Consider the following 23,135-nt stretch of genomic DNA (forward strand, 5'->3'; position numbering starts at 1 on the left):
GATCTGCTACCCTTATTTCTAATAGAAAAATAGCTAAAAGTCCTTTCCAAACAGGTTGCAGCCTACAACGTTTTCTTCTGATGTGTGATTTGATTTTGAAAAGGGTCTTTACAACAAAATCCTCATTAGTAATACACTGTCATTATTTTAGAACTAGTTATTTCCTGTTCAACCAAAGTTTACAACCCCTGCAAACAAGGAGTGGACCATTATGTGATATGCTAAAAATACATTTAATGTAGTATACATGCATTGGATTGTTCTTATCTATATGAACTAGATGATTAGGATTTCTTTAGAACCCTTATGTCAAGGATCCCCTTTGACAACAAAATCCCCTATTTTTTTTAAGACTCCCATCTCAAATACTAATTTGCATGCCAAAGGTTACTCTCATAGTGTGTACAAATTTACCTCTCCAGGAAATTGGAGTTTCCTATGAACATAGATATAAAATGGGAAAATGTGTGCCAAATAACACAAGCAGGAAAGTCAAAGCCTTCACTAAAGCTTTTGGAGGCCCTTTATTTTACTATTATACAATTTCTCTAGCTCTTCACGGCCTCCAACCTCTTCCAGTTCCTGTGAAACTCAAAAATCAATAAACTATCAATATATCTTCACCTAAGATCACGCATGAATAACTCTAAACACATTTGAAATACAAAGCTAGAAACAGTTATAAGGGAAGAAGAAAACTCACTTTTGGTCCAAGGAAAAGACCATATGGTACACCATTAAACTTGTTTGCATGATGAAGCTGCAGTGGCATTTAAAAAAATTTGTATGAGATTCGCTACTTACTGGAAAGAAATCTATGTCTAACTCATAAATAGATGAAGCGATCTATAGAGTTATGATAAGGAATCTAGGAACAAACCTGATGTGCAGTTGCTACCTTAAGAAGATATGGAACATCAACAATAGGCCCAACAAGAAAGTGGCGATGAACAAGACCATCATGGACAAACATATATGCCATCCCAAAAACAGTGATACCAAGCCCCTGAGGAATTTTTCAAAATGCATAGTAGGTTAATAATAGAGTGACTAACATACTGGTGTTGAAAATCACCTTGACATAACTATTAAGTCAAACGTGGTTTAAATTTATAGTGATCACATCATTCTTTAAAGAATATTGTCAATTTAGTATTTTGTGAATTTCAATGGTAGCAATAGTGAAAACAAAGGCCAATACTTACAACACCAAAAGAAAGGCCTGACACAAAGCATTTTTGAAAGAATCCATAAGCCAGTAATGCAATGGTTGGAGCAACATTGATGATAGAAAACACGTCATTCAAGTTAAAAGGCCCCTCCCTTGGCCTGTGATGAGACTGCCTAAAGAAAGTGGATTCTCAATTAGAATGTAAAACTAACATCTCCACAACCCTGTAATCAATGAAGCAAAAATGGATTGCAATCAATGAAGCAAAAGGGGATTGCATAGTGCAAAACATATCTGCTATGTTACACCCTGGGTTTTTCTTTTAAATAATTAATTCTTGGTCCACCTTTATGTGAATTGTAGTTATACCTCATGCATATGCCACAGTGAGGCATACCAGAGAGCTTGATGAGCCTAGCGAGCCCAATATTGCATTCCAACCTATACAAGAATTAGTTCCAAATCTACTACCAATAGCTCAAGTAGAGAACTTGCACATACTGTGGCTCCCACTGCTAATGAAAATGTGTCAACCATCTCTGTGTAGGGAACCTCTGCACCCTGCATACAAATTCCATCAGAGAACAAGCAAGGTAATATACCTGTGTCATCACATACATATGAGCATAAAGACAAGAAAGTCACAGGCTACTGAGAATTTATATCTAAAAGCATAGACCCATCTAAATGGGTTTGATATCCACCTGGAGGTGAAATAATTAATAGACTATTATCATTTAAACTATGAAGTGGGAGTATTCAAAAGATGGGAAAAGTGATAGTTGGGGAAGAGAATTGAAGTGTAACCCTGCATTTTCCAAACAAATTTGTAGTAAACAACCGCAATGACCATGCTAGTAATCCCAACGTTGGAAGCGATGATAGCAAAGAAGTAGGCATGGCATTGAACCTTTCTCCTGGCAGCTCTTTTATCCCACTGCCTTTCATTCTCATAAACTCTACTACTTAAATAATCTGCAAATTCAGTAACAAAATCCTCATCTTCGATGGATTCTGGTTCTGTCTCTTGCTGTTGGGATTTTTCACTCAACGCAAAGAACAGAGGCAACACTTTCCTTCTCCCATGGAATTCAGAAAAAGCACAACTAGAACTCAGCCCATTTCTGTTAACTGAACAAAGCTCAGGAAAACACAAGATAATAACGAGAAAACGCCTTGCCGGGTGGTAGTGCAGCTGGTTTGGTTGGCGCAAGAAGAGGCGAGAGAGTCAAATCGCACATAGACAATCGACATGGAGATGAATTATTCCACATTTCTGTTTATTCGCATGAGTGCTGCAGATGGCCTACGTGCTCTTCCTCGAATTCAAACCTAGAACTTGTTTTGTAAGATCGTAAACACCTATGAACACTTTCCCGAGATTCTAAGAGAACGATCTCAGGGAACCATGATCCCTTTTAACCACCAAGCACTATTTTCATAATTTATAATTTACCACCTCTTACCCAACTATGTTTGCACTTGTCCAATATTTGGTGGGTAATTTTACCCCATCTTATCTTTCCCAAAGGCACTTAAAACACGTCAACACCTTCCTCGATTGAGGATTGAATGAAATTTTATCGCCTCGCTCATGACTTTTCCATGTGTAAGATTTTAACTGCCCAGAGGACGATGAAAATGAAGCAAGAGGATTGGCTAGGGTGAAGAGTGTTTGGGGTGAAAATGCCTTTGGCATGAATATATAAATTTTAATAATACAGAACTACTTACTAATTGATTTAATGGAAGTACTAATTGTCAATATTGATTGATTATTAATGGCAATCTTAATTAATTGCATAGACACTTAGTGTTATTATATATTTTTTAAAATTTTAATGTTTAATTTTTTTTTTTTTTTATTTTAATAATTATATTTAAAACCTATAGATTAAATTTAAAAATTTAAATTTTGATTTTTAATTTTCAAAATATTTAAATTAATATTATAATTTTAATTTTTTTTAATAAACTTTAAAAAAATTTGAAAAATCAAAGTAATTTAACCATGAACTAAACTGATTACAATATAACCAATCAGTATAATTAAAAATAACCAAAACAACATTTAAAACAATTAATAGATCTCCACCGGTATGGTCACTCGTTGAAAATTACTTGACCTCTAACGACACAGTCACTTCTTGTTGAAATAATATGCAATGTATCACTCATCTTCAAGTTGAAAAGGCATATGGTTAGAGAAAGATTTCGGCGAAAATCACATGGAATGTCATTTGTCGACGCGTTTCGAACCAACCAGTGTGGTTCATCGTCAAGGCATATGGTTTCAGAAGCCTCCGTAGGATATCATTATCTTTTGAAAAAATTAGAACTTTCGTGAAAACATTTTCCACTTATTTATGGAAAACATTAACATGGTTTTTGGTATTTTTTTAAAAGTGGGTTGAATTATTATAATAATTAATATTAGTTGAATTCGATAATGTTTGTTAATAAATCAATGTAGTTAAAATTGATTTTTTTAATGCTCTGGTTTTTACTCATATCTAATTTTATTTTAAAATTTTTGTCATATTATTAATTTTTTTGACTTGTTAAGTCAACAAAACTATAGTGATTGTCTAGAAGTGCTCTCTTGTCTATGTTGTAGACATATTGTAATGTAATGTTTAATATTTTGACTAAGTCAAATTAGATTAAAAAAAATAAAATTAAAACTCAATCAAAATAAAGTAAAAAAATAAAAATAAAAATAAAAATAATTCTTATATGTTAATAAATATTTCAAAGATAATCACATAGATAAAGTTTTGTTGATGCCTTTCAAACCATCTAGTTTAGTTCATCTTCAGGACAAGATGGAGAATCAGATCATGGCATTAGATTAAATAAGTAGGGTGATGTAGAGAAATCCACTTCTAACGGCTAGAATGTCATGGATAAAGGTGAAACAACAGTTGATCAAAATTAAATAATAGAGTCAAAAAAATCAATAAAGAAGGAATTAACAACTAATAAAAGGGAATAAATCAATGTCTATTAAAATAAAAATGGAACTAAATTAAAGGAAAAGGTCAAAAAAATAAATAAATAAGAGAAAAAAGTGCTTGGCCCAATATACATAATTTTTCTTATTTAGATCAAATTAATTAATTAATTTATATATTTAAATACAAAAGAAAAGAAATTTAGGAAATTTCTTATATATAAACTTTTTTTAGTAAAATTAAATGAATAAAATCAACCCAACTCCATTAAAAATAATAATAATAATAATTAAAAAAAGAAGAAGAAAGGGCAAGGACCCAACAATTACTAATCGACCAGCCATTGTCCTTGTTTAGATTACTAGGCTTCCTTTCTATTTCAATGGCCTCCCTAAACTTCTGATGAAAGAAATGATCCACCCTTGCAATGACTTGGGCTTTTTCAATGCAGATGTGATGTTTTGTCTTTTCCACATGCTCTGCCAAGGCCGAGGAGTGGGTCCTCCCAAGTTTTATGTTAGCTGCATGCTCATGAATCCTTTGATTTATCGAGCAACCAGTTTCACCAATGTAGGGTGTCCCGCAAGAACATGGAATTTCATACACACCTTTCATATTCTTAGGGTCCACAGGGTCTTTAACAAACCTTAGGGAGCTTCAAATGGTGTTAAGGGGCCTAAAGGTAGAGGAAACCTTATACTTCCTTAGGGTCCTAGCAATGTTGTTCATCCTCCCTTGGATAAAAGGAAGATGGATCCCTGAAATTCGATCTTTGGGTTCTTTCTTAATGGAAGGACCTTTGCTAGCTCTAAGGAAAGCTTTGAACCCCTGACGCCTACTATATCCATTATTATAGAAAACATTAAGGAGATGGGATTTTTCATCAGAAACTCTTAATGATCGAGTAGTTAAGGTGTTGAGAACACCCAACTTTTGAGCAGAGAAATGATTGGACTTAGCATGATGATATTACTCTGTATGAGTTTTCTTTCGAAAAACCTGGTGGGAGAAAGAACCATCCTATTTCCTAGAAATAAGAAGATCAAGGAACAAAAGGAAGCCATCGACTTCACATTCCATAGTAAACTTTATGGAGCTAGACTGATTGTTAAGATGTTGGAAAAAAATATCCAACTTCTCCCTTCCATGAGGCCAGATTACGCAAGTGTCATCCACAAATATTTTCCAGCGCTTTGGTTTGAAAGAAGCAGAGGCCAAAGCCCTAGATTCAAAGTCTTCCATGAACAGATTAGCCACTACATAAGAAAGGGGGGAACCCATGGAAACACCACAAGTTTGTTCATAAAATTCTCCTTCAAAGCTGAAGAAAGTAGAGGTAAGACAGATTTCAACCAATTTTGTTGTATCTGGATCAGTGATCCAATTGATGACTTCAATGGCCTCATTAATAGGGATATTAGTGTAAAGGGAGACCATATTGAAACTAACAAGAATATCTCCAAGATCCAACTTTATACCCTTTAACTCATTGACAAATGATGAAGAATATTTAACAAAGGACTCAGTGAGGCTAACGAGGGGTTTAAGCTTTTGCACTAAATACTTCGCAAGAAAATAGTTTGGTCCTCCTATAGTGTTGACAATGGGTCTTAGGGGAGCCCCCTCTTTATGGATCTTGGGAAGCCCATAAATCCTAGGAGTGAGAGGGCTACTCTCGATGAGATTATGCCTAAAGGAGCCAACAATGTTGCTAATATAGTTACCGATCAAATGGGAACTATTACCTCAAAACGGGTAAACATGAAAAAACACCTTGAAATCGAAAAGTGTTGATACTGAAATAAAGTTTTTGTTTTTTTTTTGCAGAGTAAAATTTCAACATTTTTTAAAAATATCAGTCAAAAACAATAAAAGCCATTTTGTTTGGTGCAAAAAACACCTTGAAATTGAAAAGTGTTGATGCCGGAATAACGTTCGTTTGTTTGTTTTTTGTTTTTTTTTGTTTTTTTTGTTTTTTGTTTTTTTTTGTTTTTTGTTTTTGTTTTTTGTTTTGTTTTGTTTTTTTTTTTTTTTTTCTAAGGTACATTTTCAACACTTTTTACTAATGACGTTAAAAACAAAATATCACGGCTCTAAAAAACTTTAAATTTCCAATGATTTTCAAGCATGACATTAACGATAAAATATCACGTCTTTGAAAACTCTTAAAATTCCGACGATTTTTAAGCATGACATTAAATTTGAAATATTACTTCTTTGAAAAACCTTAGAATTCCAACAATTTTCAAGCATGGTGCTAAGAAAAAATATTTATAATTGTTTTCAGCCATAACATTAAAGATAAAATATCACGACTTAGAAAAACATTAAAAATCTTGACAATTTTTCAACAATGGAATTAAAACCAAAGATTATGACTACAAAACAATCTTAAATTTTCAAAATATTTTAAGCATGACATTATGGGAAAAATTTATGACTAAAAAAACTTATAAAATGAACACCTGAATGAAAGAGTTATTATACCAAGAGTATTTTTTTAAATGCTAAATGTATTGCGATTTTGAAATCTTAGCCTAAGACAACTTGATACGTTGCAAAAAAAATTAAAAATCAACTATCAAATTGACACACAGTGTAGGTGAGCTCAACCCATTGTAATGAAAACTTAAAGACCAACCATGAAATTAACACATTGTGGGGCAAACTCGATTCATTATAACGAAAAATTTAAAATCAACTATCAAATTGCACATAATGGGATCAAGTTGCTAGACAAGCATCGACACATGCCCTACAATATATATGTGAGTGTGTGTGTGAAAATAAAAAAATAAATAAAATAAATAAATATTGAAAATAAAATAAAATAATAGAACATAAAAAAACATGAAAAAAAAAATCAAATATGAAAAATATATAGTAATGACATAAAAAAAAACTATAAAATGTAAAAAAAATTAACCATACCATGTAAAATTTAAAAAGGAAAAAGTAAAAAAAAGAAGAGTAAAATAAAATAAAAACCAAATAAAAAAAAAAAAAAAAAAAAAAAAAAAAATTTAAAAAAAATTAAAAACTTCAAAAAAAAAAAAATTCCTTGGCGACCAGAGGTCCAACTGGCCAAGGGTGGCAAGGGGATGATTCATGATGGAAAAAAAAATCAAAATTGACTTGTAAGAATGAAAGATATATATATATAAAACTTAAAAAATGGTTTATATATATATATGATTTAAAAAATGTTAAATAATTAAAAAAAAAAAAAAAAAATTGAAATATTTAAATTAATTTTTTTAAAGTTATATTTCTAAAGTTAAATTATAAAAAAATAAAAAATAAAAAATATTTAAATTTAAAACTTAAAATAAAAAATATTTAAATTTAAAAAGTATAAAATAAAAAATTATAAAAATTAAAATACAAAATTAAAAAAAAAAAATCAAAACAAATAAAAAAACTTAAATTAAAATTTAAAAAATAACAAATAAAATAAAAAAAAAAAAAAAATAATAGACAATTAAAAAAAAAAATAAAAATAAAAACAATTTGAAAAAAAAATAAAAATAAAAACAATAAAAAAAAACAATTAAAAAATAAATAAATAAAAAACAATTACAAAATATAAGCCCGTCCCTCTCCCTCCCTCTGCTCCCCTCTCCTCTCCACCACCCGGCGTCCACCCCAACCTCTCCCTCACTCCCCTCCCCTCGCCTCCCCACTCCCAACCGCCCCCCTTACCTCCTCCCCTCCCCACCTGAGCCCCCAGCTTGCAGCCTCTTGGCCACTGGCTGGGGGCCCAAGCAAGGAGGGGGAGGGCCGAGAGTGGGGAGGGGAGGGGGCCGAGAGTGGGGGTTGAGGTGGGGGCTGGGTGGGGGACGGGAGAGGGGAGCGAAGGGAGGGGGGTGAGGGCAACGGGTGGGGTGAAGCTCGGGTGGGGGAGGAGAGAGGGTAGGGGAGGGAGCGGGGTGAGATCGGGGAGTGAGGTGGGGCCCAGCTGGGGGAGGGCTCGGGAGGAGGGTGAGGGTCGGGAGTGGCGTGGGGGTTGGGTGGGGAAGAGGAGCAAGGGGGGTGAAGTCAGGGAGTGGGATGGGGACTGGGTGGCAGAGGGGTCAGCAGGGGGGTGGCGACGCAGAGTGGGCTAAATTTTTTTTGCAGTGTTTTTTTTTTTTGATAATTGTTTTGTTTTTAATTTTTTTTTTTTTTTTTAATTACTTGTTTATTTGTTTTATTTGTTTTTTTTTGTTTGTTTTTTTTAATTGGTTTTTTTAATTGTTTTTATTTTTTAAATTTTGATTTTTAAATTTTTTTTAAATGTTTTATTATTATTATTATTATTTTTTAAATTGTTTTTTATTTTTATTTTTTTAATTGTTTTTATTAGTTAATTATTTTTTAAGTATTTTTTTTTTTTTTTGTTTTGTTTTGTTTTTTTTTTTTTTTTTTAAAGTTTGTTTTCTTTAAATGTTATTTCTTTATTTTTATAGTTAAAAAAATAAAAAAATAAAATAAAATAAAATTTATATATATATATATATATATATATATATATATATATATATATATATATATATATATTATTTTATTTTATTTTATTTATTTTTAATTTTGTTTATTTAAATTATTTAATTTATTTTTTTTTTATTTTAATTAATTTTTTTTCTTAATCTATTTTTTTATTTTTTATTTTTTTTGTAATGAGGTTTTATTGTTATTATTATTATTTTTTAACTTAAAAAAATGTTGTTAGATTTTTATTATGTGGATCAATTTGTTTTCCTTTAAATTATATATATATATATATATATATATATATATATATATATATATATATATATATTATTTACATTTTTATAAGTTTTTTTGTTTTTTGTTTTCCTTTTTTTATATTTTTTGTATTTGATTTTTTTTGTCATTTTTTTATATTTATATTTTTATGTTTTATTACTAACACAAAAATCATTAACATTTAAAAAAAGTTATCCACACTTAATTCATTATAAAATTTAAAGTGTAAAAACTAAACCCTCTAAACAAAAAGTGTTTATGTTCATTAACACTTTTCAAAATCAAGATGAAAATCACTAACAAAAAAAAAGTTTTTAAAGTGTCAAAAATAAGCGCTCTAAAAAATGTGTTGATGCTGCATCAACACTTTTCAAAATCAGCACGAAAATCACTAACATTTAAAAAAATGTGTTGATGCACTTTTCAAAATCAGCATGAAAATCACTAACATCGAAAAAAAAAAAAATGTTCATATTTGATACATAAGAAAATTTAAAGTGCCAAAAATATGCTAAAAAAAAGGTGTATCCTGACATCACCACTTTTCAAAATCGGGTGTGTTTTTGCTACCTCAAAAAAGCGAGTACCGGTTCACTTTCTCATTTGATCGGTAACTATGTTTACTGGATTTTATAGCCAGAGCAACTGTTCGGGAAATATTCTTTAAGGGATTCTTGTTAAGTTTCCTATAGCTCCTGCTACTACAAAGGTGATCCACCATCTTACTCTAGTAATCTTCCTTATCAAGGATAACTATAGCCCCACCCTTGTCCACTTTGAGAACAACAATTCCTTGGTTTCCATTCAAAGATTTAAGGGAATCAAACTTTGCTTTACTAATGTTGTTCTTCGAGGACTTCACCTTTCTAAGGAAAATAACTCAATATTTCCTGATGGTATCTTTAATGTTGTCCGGTAATTCCCTTATCCCATATTCAATGCCACAAATGATGTCTTCCACATAACTTTTTCTAGGAGCAAGGGAAAAATTTAGTACCTTCCCCAAAAGACTATAAATTAGAGGGTCAAAGGAAAAGCTCGAAAGATTAACAACCTTATTATTATAAGAAGAGAAAGAATTATTATTATTATAATTCTTATTATTAGATTCATTTTATTATTATTATTTTTTGTTGTTGTTGTTGTTGTTGTTGTTATGATTAATATTCTTACAAATCGAATCCAAAGAGGGAGGACATGAGAAACCCAAAGAGGGGATGTCAAAGGCAAAGGGATTAGGGGAGTGGTTCCCAACAAGGTTTAAATAAGCGATGGTACTGGAGGTTGAGACTTCACCTCTCTCAACTGAAAGGTTATTAGCAAAGGATAAAGGGAATGATAAGGAGAGAGAGGTTTGGTCAATGGAGAACGAGGGAGAGAAAAGGCTAGAGGAGGACAGGGGATGAACAAGAGACAAAGAGGAGTATTGACTGCTAGATGTGTTAGCAAATGGGGAGGTTTCAATGTATGAATGGGAGGCCACACTGGAGGGGGGTGTGATGCGTAGATCATGAAAAACCTTTGAATATGAGCATGAATTACAGATATAGGAATGGACGTGCTCATCGCTACCAATCTAAACAAAGACAATGGCTGGACGATTAGTAATTGTTGGGTCCAGGCTTTTTCTTCTTAAATTTTTTATTTTATTTTATTTTATTTATTTATTATTATTATTTTTTTAATGAGGTTGGGTTGGTTTTAGTCATTTAATTTTACTAAAAAAAGGTTTATATATAAGAGAAATTTCCTAAATTTATTTTCTTTTCTATTTAAATATATAAATTAATCAATTAATTAATGTATTAATTAATTAAATTAAATTAATTTAAATAATAAAAATTATATAAATATTTGGTCAATCACTTCTTTTTTTCTCTTATTTATTTATTTTTTTACCTTTTCCCTTGATTTAGTCCCCTTTTTATTTTAATATACATTGATTTGTTCCCCTTTGTTAGTTGTTAATTCCTTCTTTATTTATTCATTTGACTCTTTATTATTTAATTTTGACCAATGGTTGTTTGACCTTTAGCCATTAGATTCTAGCCGTTAGAAGTGATTTCCCATTTTTTCTTGACAATGAACCAAACTAGATGGTTCAAAATGCATCGGCAAAATGTTCTCCAATGTGATTATCTCCGAAAGATTTATTAAAACATAAGATATGGATCACAGAAGCCTGAATTTAGTTAGAAATAACTCTATAAAAATAAAAATAAAAATGGCCCATGGTATTGATCCATGGTATTGAGAACCTATGGTATTGACCCAAGTTATTCATGTGGGATATAGCCTATTTAAAAGGGAAATTAAACTAGCCTAGATCCATCTTAACTCTGGATCTACCAAGAGCCAAGAGGGATCAAATATCTTTTCACTCTAAAAGAGGTTTGCATATCAAGAGATTTGATCCCTCTTGGCTCTTGGTTGATCTGGAGTTAAGATGGATCTAGGCTGGTTTAGGACCACTTCTCTTCCTTCTTTTTTGATCATAGAAATAAAAGCTTAAAGAGTCTTAGTTAATCTCTTACTTTCTCAAGGTCTGATAGACCATATTGGTCATAGTGGACATTAATAATAATAATCATCATCATTATTATTTTTAAAAAATATAACCAAAAACTTTGTGTTAGTGTACATTTGTATTTGGAACAAAATAATGTTTCAAATTTCTATTAAAAATTGTCTTTTAGTTGAGTTTATTTGATAACGTCAAAGGTCCACTTTTTGTATAATATATCAACAAAATTACAACATAAGTCTTGTTCCTAGTTGTGAATATTATGTAGAAAATTCCCAAGATAAGATGTTTTTTGACTTGCATGATAAGGACTAGTAAGTGGGATTCTTGACCCGATCTAGGGGAGAAACAAACCAAGGTTCTATATTTAAATTACGAAGAGAAGGAGGAGGATGACTAATATAATTTGTTGAAGAAGAGGAATATTGGGAACCATGTTCACCTAAGAGCTTTATTTTCTTAATTTGACTCATGAGTGTGTTAATTTTGTCCTCCATCATTTGAATTTGATCATGCTAACTTATCAATATGTCCATTGTGGTGGACCATTGAGATTTTGGTTGGGAATGTTGCAATTGGAGGTGGTCCATATTATTATGAAGATTAGAGATTTATTCTCATTACTCATACTGGATTTTATGTTTTCTTATTTGAGTATGCTCTGCCATTTCAATAGGTCGTTCCATGAAACTTACTACATTCCAAGAGGAGTCAAATTAGATTTTACGTTTAATTGTTTGAGTACGATCTACCATTTCGATAGGTTGTTCCATGAAACTTATTGCATGCCAAGAGGAACCTGATAACCAACATTGTTGTGTTTGTGACCACACTGGAGCTCTCTAGAAGGTTGAACTAGGAAGCACAAGCTAGACTAGATAAAATCCTACTCCCCCTAATTCTTAGAGGGTGAGATGATCAGGTGATTAATATTTAGCTCAAAAATAAAAGTACTTAGAATTTCTCAAAACTTGCACGATTGCGTCTGTCTCATTGATACGATCCCAATGCAACTCGTTTCACTCAAAACCAATCTCGTATGAGGAAGATATCACATTTTTTCCGCTTTGCCAAACAATGGAATTTTGCAAAAAAATGTACAGTCATTGCCCAGTCAACAATCTGTACTACTGACGTGGCAGATGACTAGGTAGGTCAATGGGATAGTCAAGGGAGAGTAAGGTGTCACCAAGTGTCATATTGTGGTTGGCCAATGGGTTGATGATTTGGCTTGTTGACCTTGGATGGATGTGGACCAATGAGGAGGGGACATGTGGCAAGCCCGGAGGCGACCACGTGTCCCTCCCCAAAGGTCAGGCTTATTGGCGCGCTATGGAAAAATAAGTGGCAGGTCGGCGGGGTCGATTCCACAGCCTCGCCTGAACAAACTCAGCGACTTACCGTTATACCCACGTTATGGTTCTTAATAGTCTATGATTTCCGTTTATATTTGTTTTCATAACATATGGCGGTTGGGGGAAGGAGGGAGCCAGCACCGTGGACCAGCCCCCTCCCATGTGACCATTACCACAGAACCGGCGACCCACGTAAAACCATAACGACCAACATAACCGTTGGTATTTACTACTCATACGTAACCACTACCACTTACACCACAGGCTAATGGTTAGCCATAACTGCGTGATTATTGCACTAACCACCAGTTGACGTTAATTAATCTCTGCTTATCGTTAATTAACTATGAAATTAGCTTGGCGACACTTCTAGCGGACTGAAAAATTTGGGGATTTCTCCAAAATTAGCGGGACTAACTGGAGTTCCTCCAATTTTAGTGGAGTTTTACTAGGAGAAATTGATTTTGCCATAACTTTTGCAAAATTTGACCAAATTGGGATCATGAAAACGTATTCCTAGATGATTTTAATGTTTTGAGCACATTGAAGCAGGTTTCAAGAGTATTAGAGCATTGTAAACATCACTTTTTCCATTTTGAGCTCATACGGAGGCCCAAGCCATGGAAGTTGGACCAAGGAGATGTAGCCCAGGAGGGGTGAACTCCTTCATCAAAAAACTATGTTAAGTGTTCATTTTGATGGTTTGATGTACATTTGTTGGTTATTGTTCAACACTTGATTTACATGTTATTTTTCTCATGAATTTAACATAAAACTTGACATAAATTTACCTGTTCATTCATAAACACCATAAAGGAAACCTATGCACATGAAGCAAATGATAAGTAGTTGTTTTTAATTTTGAATTTGAAATTAGCACAACAAAACTAACATTCAACAACAAATCAAGTTGGTATCAAAGCAAATGTTATTTTCTTGATTACTTTAGTTTTGTGCAATTAGGGTTTTAATGGTTGCAAATTTGTGATGCTTACAAGGTTAAAGTTGCTGAGAGGAGAACTGAAACTATTGGTTGCAACTCCGGAGGTAATGCCGAGAAGAAGGAGAGCCACAAGGCCACAATCTCCACCCAGAGTTCCAATCCCAGTTGCACTTGAAGCACCTCAAGTTTTACCTTCAATTGAGATTGAGGAGGTACAAGTCATACCAAAAATTGAGCTTGAATCCAAAGCCATCATGTCTAGAGCAAGAGAGACTAAAGGTCTTTCAGAAGAGGAAGCATTCAAGAAAGCTTTCTATGACTTGACTGACATGGTTAGAGTCCTCTATGAAGAGATGAATACTAGAATGGTTGGAGAGAGTTCTAAGCCCCCACATGGAGAGGGAAGCTCAGGAGATAAAAAAGATGAAAAGAAGGATTCAAAGGGTAATGGAGGAAAGCCTCCTCCATATCCACCATCTTCATCTTCCTCGTCATCTTCATCATCCTCATCATCTCAAACATCATAATCTTCCACTTCCACCACAAAAACTGTTCATACTCATTCAAAAACCCCAAAGGAAAAAACTCCCTTACTCAAATTGGACATTAATTTTGAACTTCCCATGTACAATGGTGAGGTGAATGCAGAAAAGTTAGACAATTGGATTCGACAATTAGAGGTTTATTGCAGAATTCAGAACCTTCAAGAAGATGACATAAATGTCCAGTTGGGTTCATTAAGGCTAGAATGAGCAGCACTAGTTTGGTGGGAAGAAAAGACTCAAGAGGAAATGTGAATTCATGGTAAGATATCCATTTCTTGGGTTGAATTTGTTTCTTCAATTAAAAGATAGTTTTATCCTTTAGCCTATATGAAAAAATCCATTATGAGTTGGAAAAATTTTAGGCAACTCAAGGGCCAAATAGTTCAATACTATACCTAGGAGTTTAGGAAGAGGGCTTTGTTGTTAGGAGTAAACTTGAATTCCCAAGATACACTGTTGAAATATATTGGGGGTTTACATTCCTACTTAAAAAATATTATCCTTATGTTCAATCCAAGCAATTTAGATGAGGTATGTGTGCAAGCCACACACCTTGAAGAAAGAGGAAAGAACATTCAGGAAGAGGGTAGTAAGAAGAAGCCATTTAAGGGTAAGGAGAAAGAGAAGGGTGGAAAATGGAAAGGAAAGAAGAATGCAAGTGTGAAGAAAGAAGGGGAGAAAACTATATGTCAACATTGTTCCAAAGCGGGGCATGATGAAACCCACTATTGGAAATTACATCCTGAACTAAGGCCTAAGAAATCAAACAATAATGGAAAACAAAAGACGACCGCTACCACACAACATGATCTTCGATCCAATTCCGGTGATGAGACCAATATTTCAGCCATGGTCACAAGAGGAAAAGAAACTATAGAAAGCCCTAGTGCCTCACATAGTCATAAAAACACTCCAAATGAAGAATCATGGATAGAGTTGCTCCATGTAAGGGTAGTTTCAAACCATACAAAAATTGATTCATTATTTGATAGGGGTCACAATCGAACTTAATTTCAGAAGACTTGGTCAAAAAGCTTAACCTTGAAACTGTACCTCATCATAAGCCATATCCCTTGGGTTGGATAGTCAATAATGCAAATTTACAAGTTACAAGGAAATCCTTATTCAGGTTTTCCATTACTGAAAAATTCATTGATGAAGTTGAGTTAGATGTAGTTCTTGGCATCTCAGGAATCATTCTGGGAAGTCCATTTTTGTATGATAGGAAAGCGGTATTTTATCGCCATGAGAAAAAATATTTGTTTCTCAAGGATGGAGTGGAGTATATTGTGAGAGCCCATCGCAAAAAGTTAAACATTTATTTGGTTAATGCAGGGCAGATCAAGAGACTAGTAAATGCAAGTAAAAATTTTGTGCTTCTTATGATCAAGAAAAAGAATGATATTGATTATGAATATTTTGAAGGTTGTGATGATAAGTTAAAATTTGATTTGTTTGATGTGGTAAGCAAGCATGGAGAGATGTTTTAGGAACCAAAGGGGTTACCTCCCAAGAGGGGAACTCAACATGAGATATAGCTGCAACAGGATGTTCCACTTCTAAACATTGGCATGTATCGCATGTCGATCATGGAGAGCATGTAAATCAATAAGCAAATTCAAGAATTTCTAAACAAAGGTATCATACGCCCATCTACTTTGCCTTGTGGTTCACCCATTGTCTACGTGCCAAAGAAGGACGAGACTTGGTGCATGTGTGTGGATTTCCGTGCACCGAATAAAATAATGGTGAAGAATCATTATCAACTCCCAAGAATTGATGATTTTCTTGATCAATTAAGGTATGCAAAGTATTTCACTAAGTTATACTTATGAAGTGGTTATCATCAAGTTAGAATAGCTGAAGAGGGCATTTGGAAAACACATTTAAAACTAAACAAGGATTGTTTGAGTGGCTTGTTATGCCTTTTGGTCTTACAAATGATCCAGCTTGAATGATGTATTGAGACCATTTCTAGATGAATTTGTCATTGTTTACGTAGATGATATTCTCATATTCAGAAAATTCATAGATTAACATGTCATGCATGTGAAAAAAGTACTTGATGTCTTGAGAAAAGAACAGTTGTTTTTAAAGATGTCAAAGTGTGAATTTGCTAAGAATTCTTTAGTGTCTTTAGGACACATTGTTGGAGGAGGTGAGCTGAAGATAGACCCCTATAAGGTTGAGGTCATTGTGAATTGGCCCAAGCCCAATACAATTACAGAGGTAAGAAGCTTTCTTGGGGTAGCACAATATTGGAGGAAATTTATTGCTAATTTTTCTTCCATTGCAACTCCACTACAAGTATTGACTAGTGTCAAGAAATTCTTCCATTGGGGAGATGTAAAGTAGAAACAATTTGATGCTTTAAAACAAAAGCTCAGTTCAACACCAGTATTGGCTCTTACAGACCTTCGATAGCCATTTGAGATTCAAACGAATGCCAGTGATTACGCCATGGGAGCAGTTCTTATGCAGCATGGTAAGCCCATTTCATTTCATTCTGAAATTTTTAATGGTGTTGTGACTAACTATCCCACTTATGACAAAGAACTGTATGCATTGGTACAAAGTGTTAAAAAATGGAAACACTACTTGATGGGGAAGGAGAGCATTATCCATACCAACCATCAACCATTGCAGTACTTACAGTCGCAGTCAAAGTTGCAGCAATCACGACACTTCAGATGGATGGGTTTTCTACAACAGTTTCATTTGGTTATCAAGTACAAAAATGGAATCTACAATAAAGTAGCTAATATTCTTTCTAGGCCTATTATAAATTCATCTATTATACTCAAGCACAATTCTATTTTACATGAAATTTACATTGAGAAATATGCATATGACAATGACTTTCAAGATGTGCATGCAAGCTTGAGGCAAGGAAATGAAATTGAAGAGTTAGATTACCATGTACATAACAATTTGTTGTATAACTTGGGCAAGTTATGTATTCCACAGGGAGAAAGAAACAATATCATAAGGGAGGCGCACACTTCATCGATTGCTGGACACTTCGGTGTAGGAAAGACAGTAACGAATCTCCAAAGGTATTGTTATTGGCCACACGTATTTGATAATGTATCTTGTTTCATTAGAGGTTGTTCTTTGTGTCCCAAAAGTAAGCCTAGCAATAGGAAACTAGGATTGTACACTCCACTTCCGCTACCTTCACGTCCATGGGAGAACATCTTAATGGATTTTGTAGGAGGTCTTCCATTGTCAAGGAAAGGTCATGATTACTTGTATGTAGTTGTATACAAGTTTAGAAAGATGTGTATTCTAACGCCATGTAAAAATAAAATTATAGCTGAAAAAACAACTCATCTTTTCTTTCAAAATATTTGGGTTCATTTCGGCCTTCCTACTTCCAATGTAGGTGATTGAGATTCTCGATTTGTTGGGAATTTTTGGTCAAATTTGTGAGACATGAAGGACACTAAGTTGAAGAAGAGTACATCCTTTCATCTGAAAACAGATGGACAAACCAAGGTGGTCAACAGGACAATCATTCATCTTCTTAGAGGATATTGCAACAAACATCCCAAGTTGTGGGATGAACAGTTGCCTTACATACAACGTGCGTATAATAGGGCAAAGCATTCTTCTACAAACACATCGCCATTTGAGGCATGTTTTGGGTACTTGCCAAAATCTCCATGGGACTTTATCTTTGAGAAATATGTCGCCATTGATGGTCATAGCGACATCGATAAGGCAAGGAAGTTCATTGAGAAAATTCAGTTGATACATCACACACTACAAGAACAGTTGGAAAAGAGTCAAAGCAGCTACAAAGCAAGGCATGACAAACATCGTGTCAATCATAAATTTCAAGTTGGAGACGAATTTTGATTATATATTAGCAAAGAGAGACTTCAAGGGGAAGGTAAAAATATAAAGCCAATCCATTATGGTCCTTTTAAAATTTTGGAAAAGATTGGTAACAATGCATTTAAGCTAGATTTGCCTCCTTATATGAAAATATAATCTGTTGTTAATGTTGAGAATTTGAGATTTTTTGAGCCTCCTTTGATTGATGATCAAGGAGAGCTGTTCAACTACCATCAATAGATTATTTCTTGCCAGAATATCTTGATGAACTTCAACAAGATCTCATACTTGACAAAAGAACTAGAACTTCGAAGAGAGGGAATGTCGAATACCTTCAAGTGGGACTGAAGGGACAAAATCCTTCTAAGACCAAATGGTTGCAGATCAAGAAGGTGAGGGAGTTGTACCCTCACCTACTGAACAATTGATAGTATCTTTTGGGGTTGAAAAGACTTCTAATGGGGAGGAATGATCAGGTGCTCAGTGTTTAGCTCAAAAATCAAAGTGCTCAGAATCACTCAAAACATGAATTGCTGCATCCTCCTCGGCGATACAATCCTAGCACAACTCATTTCACTCAAGACCAAGCTTGTATGAGGAAGATATAATGTTTTGTCTGCTTTGCCAAACAGTGGAATTTTGCAAAAACAAGGTACAATCACTGCCTAGTCAACAGTCTGTACTATTGATGTGGTAGGTCAACGGGATGGTCAAGGGCCAGTAAGGTTTTGCCAAGTGTCATATCGTGGTTGGTCGATGGGTTGATGATTTGGCTTGTTTTCATTGGATGGAGGTGGACCAATGAGGAAGGGACATGTGGCAAGCCTGGAGGCCACCACGTGTCCATGCCAAAGGTCGGACTTATTGACGCGCTGTGGCAAAATAAGTGGCAGGTCAGCGGGGTCGAACCCATGACCTCGCTCGAACAAATTCAACGACTTACCTATATACCTGCGCTATGGTTCTTAATAGTCTATGGTTTCCGTTTATATTTGTTTTCATAACATATGGTGGTTGGGGGGAGGAGGGAGCCATCCCCACGGGCCATCCCCCTCCCATGTTACCATTACCACAGAACTGACATCCAGTGTAAAACCATAATGGCCAGCATAACCGTTGGCATGTACCACTCATACGTAACCACTACCACTTACATCGTTGGCTAATGGTTAGCCATAACTGCATGATTATTGCACTAACCACCAGTTAACGTTAATTAATCTCCGCTTATCGTTAATTAACTACGCAGTTATCTTGGCGGAACTTTTGGCGGACCGACAAATTCAGGGATTTCTCCAAAATTAGTTGGAGTAACTGGAGTTCCTCCAGTTTTAGTGGAGTTTTACTAGGAGAAATTGGTTTTGCCATAACTTTTGCAAAATTTGACCAAATTGGGATCAGGAAAACGAATTCCTAGATGATTTAGATGTTCTGAGCACATCAAAGCAAGTTTCAGGAGAAGTCGAGCATTGTAAACAATTTTTTTTCCATTTTGAGATAATACAGAGGCCCAAGCCATGGAAGCTAGACCAAGGAGATGTAGCCCAGGAGGGGTGAACTCCTTCATCAAAACATTGTGTTAAATGTTCATATTGATGGTTTGTTGTACATTTGTTCATTGTTGTTTAGCACTTGATTTACATGTTATTTTTCTCATGAATTTAACATAAAACTTGACATAAATTTACATGTTCATTCACAAACACCATAAAGGAAACCTATGCACATGAAGCAAACGATAAGCAATTGTTTTTAATTCTGAAGTTGAAATTAGCACAAGAAAACTAACATTCAACAACATATCATGAGAGCAGGGAGACCACAAAGCCAGGGGTTGGTTAAAGAGTCGAGTTAGGTCTTGGCAACAAGATGTCCAAAGAATGACTATCTACCTCTTCCCAATCCATCTAGAAGAGAATGAGGAAGAAAACAACTAAATGAGGTAGATCTAACAATATTGGATTAAGATGTTGAATAAACATCATAATTAACTGCACACAATTTTTTTTCTTGATGCGAAGAGTAAGATGCCATATACGAAGGGTGAGGGAGGACTGAATGAAAATGAGGTGAAGTAGATTTTGAATAATTGGGATGCATGCCTTCTGTCCACGTGAGCCACAACACCACTAGATGCCTTATTATGACAATGTCCATATGTGCCATGCTTAGGGTATTCATGAATGGAGCACCCTCTCATCTATTCTTAGAGTGCTTTCCTCATTTCTTATGGCATGAATTGCTAGTTTGTTGACCCTTTTGTTGTTTGGTCTAAGCACATGAAGTGCTTCGAATTCCAAGAATGAACTCACATCAAGGAAAATATGTTTGAAAGTTGAATTAAATCTAGAGTATGAGGGGAGGCAGTGTTGGCTTAGGGAGTCCTAGCCCAGGTTCAGAGTTAGTTGTGCCAAAGAAAACCCTACACTACTCACCCTTTCAGCATCAATCTGTGGTGCGCGGTCTAAAGTCTCACCCAAAGCAGTATGGGGAACGCTGGAACCAAGTTTCCACACCTAGAGATCAGTTTGATGTCCTTTTATGACCTAGATCTGCCTTCACGCAGATCTCTAAGCCCTCAACGCTCGGAACTGTAACTTCCTTCAATTGGCCCCTAGACCTTCGCGAAGGTCTACGATCGACTTTTGCGGACCTTTAACAGATAGATTATCTACTTACGCACATCATAGACTAATCTCAGATCAGAATCCACACAAACTTTCTTAATTGCTTCATGAACTTAACAGAAAGTATTATAAACTTCACGTAAACACTTAACATGCATTACATTCAATTAAAGATATTCACCCAATAGATTCGCGTATCAGTAAATTATTAATTCGTAAATACTTTTAATATATATATATATATTGTAAACATAAGAAACATAAGTAAACAAGTAAACACATGAATTTCTCCAACAATCTTCTTTATTGATCTTCAATGTAAGGTTACAAACTCAAAACTTCCCCGCGCACTCATCTACGGGGGTCCGTGCACTCAGCTGCAGACTCTACTCTAGGCCTCTACGCACTTAGCTTCATAGCCTTTTCCTCCTCTAAGACTTGCTTCTCTGTGCTAACTCTCTAAGACCCCATTCGTCGTACCATATACAAAATACGTAGATCTACCTTAGACTCACTAAGACACACCTATTTATACAATCCCATGGTCCGCAGACCATGGGTAGATCTCAAAAACCGACTCCACTTTACATAACCAAAGGTAAAACCCTTTTTGACTCTTAACTAACTACGTGCTCCCCATCCATAATTCACAGATACTTTACATATTTTTATCAAACTTTACATCAAAATTTCAGCTTTTGCCCCAAAACTGACCTAGGGGACCCCATCCCAACAGGCCCCCGACACAAAGGTCATGACTCACCCTCGAGTCACTCGGCTGGTGTGGTGATCTTGCTGCAAAGATCCCCCAGCTCCACCTGCAAAACTACTACTTCAGCCGTGCTCTGCATGGCTGCCTGCTTCACTTGATCGACAAGATGCTCCATAGTTGGTCCTCGCCAGCCAACTTGATCTTCTGCTGTGTGAGCTACAAGTTCGTTAGCTTTTTCTGAATGTTGGTTGAGACTTGGTAGAATTCTTCCAACCAAGGACCCAACCTAGCCTTAAGCACTGCCTCTTTTTTATGAGTTTCTTCCACTTGTGCAAGGAGTTGCTTCCCCTCCTGCAACTTGGCGAGGCGTTGTGTTGTAGCAATGGAGCGCGTCATCACCCTAACCTCGTCATACTGCTTTTGGAGCTCGCGGATCTCTGTACTCAATATCTACAGGTTGGGGTCTTCCTATAGGGTCGTCACCAACTCCATGGCCTGTTTAAATAAAGCTGTGTGTTCAACGATTGTCACATCCAAAGTAGTGATCCCTTCCTAGATGGCGGCTCTACGCTGTTCCCTGAATTCAGGCAGAGTTGATGGATGTGAATTGAGAACCAGCTCCATGATTTTCATTTTGAGTTCAAATTGAACTCTTTCCACCTCTGCCTTTGCATCAAGGACGCTCACAGCTAGTTTCCGGACCTTGGCCTCTAGTTGTGCGTCCTCAGGTATGTGAAACTCTGACACTATTCTGCACACCTCTACAACCGCACAAGCCAACTGGGAACTCTGCGCCTGAATAACATCCCTTTCCTTCAGAGCCTGCGTCTTCTCAACGAACATTTGTTAATTGTTCACCTAATGTTCGCTTATTAAACTGAGAGCGTGCTACTCCCGAGCTCTCAGTTCTGTTGTCACTCTTGTTTGCAGTGCATGAAGAACTTCGTTGGGGAGCGCTGCAATATTGAGTCCGATGTTCTTCAAGGTACTTACGATGATCTTGTCATCGGCTGATTCTGCGTTTAGGGACCCCTCTAGCAGAGCAACTATTCTCAGGCCCACTTTCCTTACCAGTTCTGTAGCCTGACTTGTCCCTAGTGCTAGGCTCATCTGTGTGGCGCTCGCTTGACCTACACCCACCTGTATTCTGTTGGTTTTAATTTGCAGTTCACGTAGATCCTTCTAAACATTTCCCAACGACTACATGTATTATTGCTCAAATTGTTGCAACAACTCAGTGATAGTTTCATGCACTTTGTCCCCGATCTCGTCGATATCTCCCTCCGTCAGAGTGATGGGATCCACCTGCATTTTAGCTGACTTTGTATTCTTCCGGGAAACCCCCCTAATGTTGTTCTCTACGCTTCTTTATCCGAAATGGGGTGCTCTGCCCCTCATTGCCTCCACCGCCCTGCGTAGACTACTCTTCCTCCTCAGTTTCGAGCGAAGGGGATTTTCCACTCTACTTGGTGTCGTGTTGTTCTTGGTCATCCTGTTCCTTGAAAATGAATTCCTTTTCCATTCGAGCCTTCTCCTCGGCTTCTTTCTTCCGCTGTGCAGCCAAATTTTGTGCCACCTGTTTTGCTGCATCCTTCCACTGAGCTCCCGATGCCTTTGATGGTACCTACATCCAAGTTGGATGGGGTGTACCAATCTGCTAGCCAACACTTGACCACTTCCTGTATGGCATCATCCGTGACTAGATACGGAAAATC

The 23,135-nt window shown here is 35.4% G+C and overlaps 1 pseudogene; it reads right to left on the bottom strand.

Annotated features, from left to right (window-relative positions):
- Positions 1-504: 504 nt before the first annotated feature.
- Positions 505-22,263, bottom strand: LOC149263744 (beta-carotene 3-hydroxylase 1, chloroplastic-like; annotated as a pseudogene).
- Between the last annotated feature and the right edge of the window lie 872 nt (positions 22,264-23,135).

This window comes from Pinus tabuliformis, chromosome 6 (assembly GCF_031772625.1).
Source record: "Pinus tabuliformis cultivar Carrire ecotype Pingquan chromosome 6, CPIR1, whole genome shotgun sequence".
NCBI lineage: Eukaryota > Viridiplantae > Streptophyta > Pinopsida > Pinales > Pinaceae > Pinus > Pinus tabuliformis.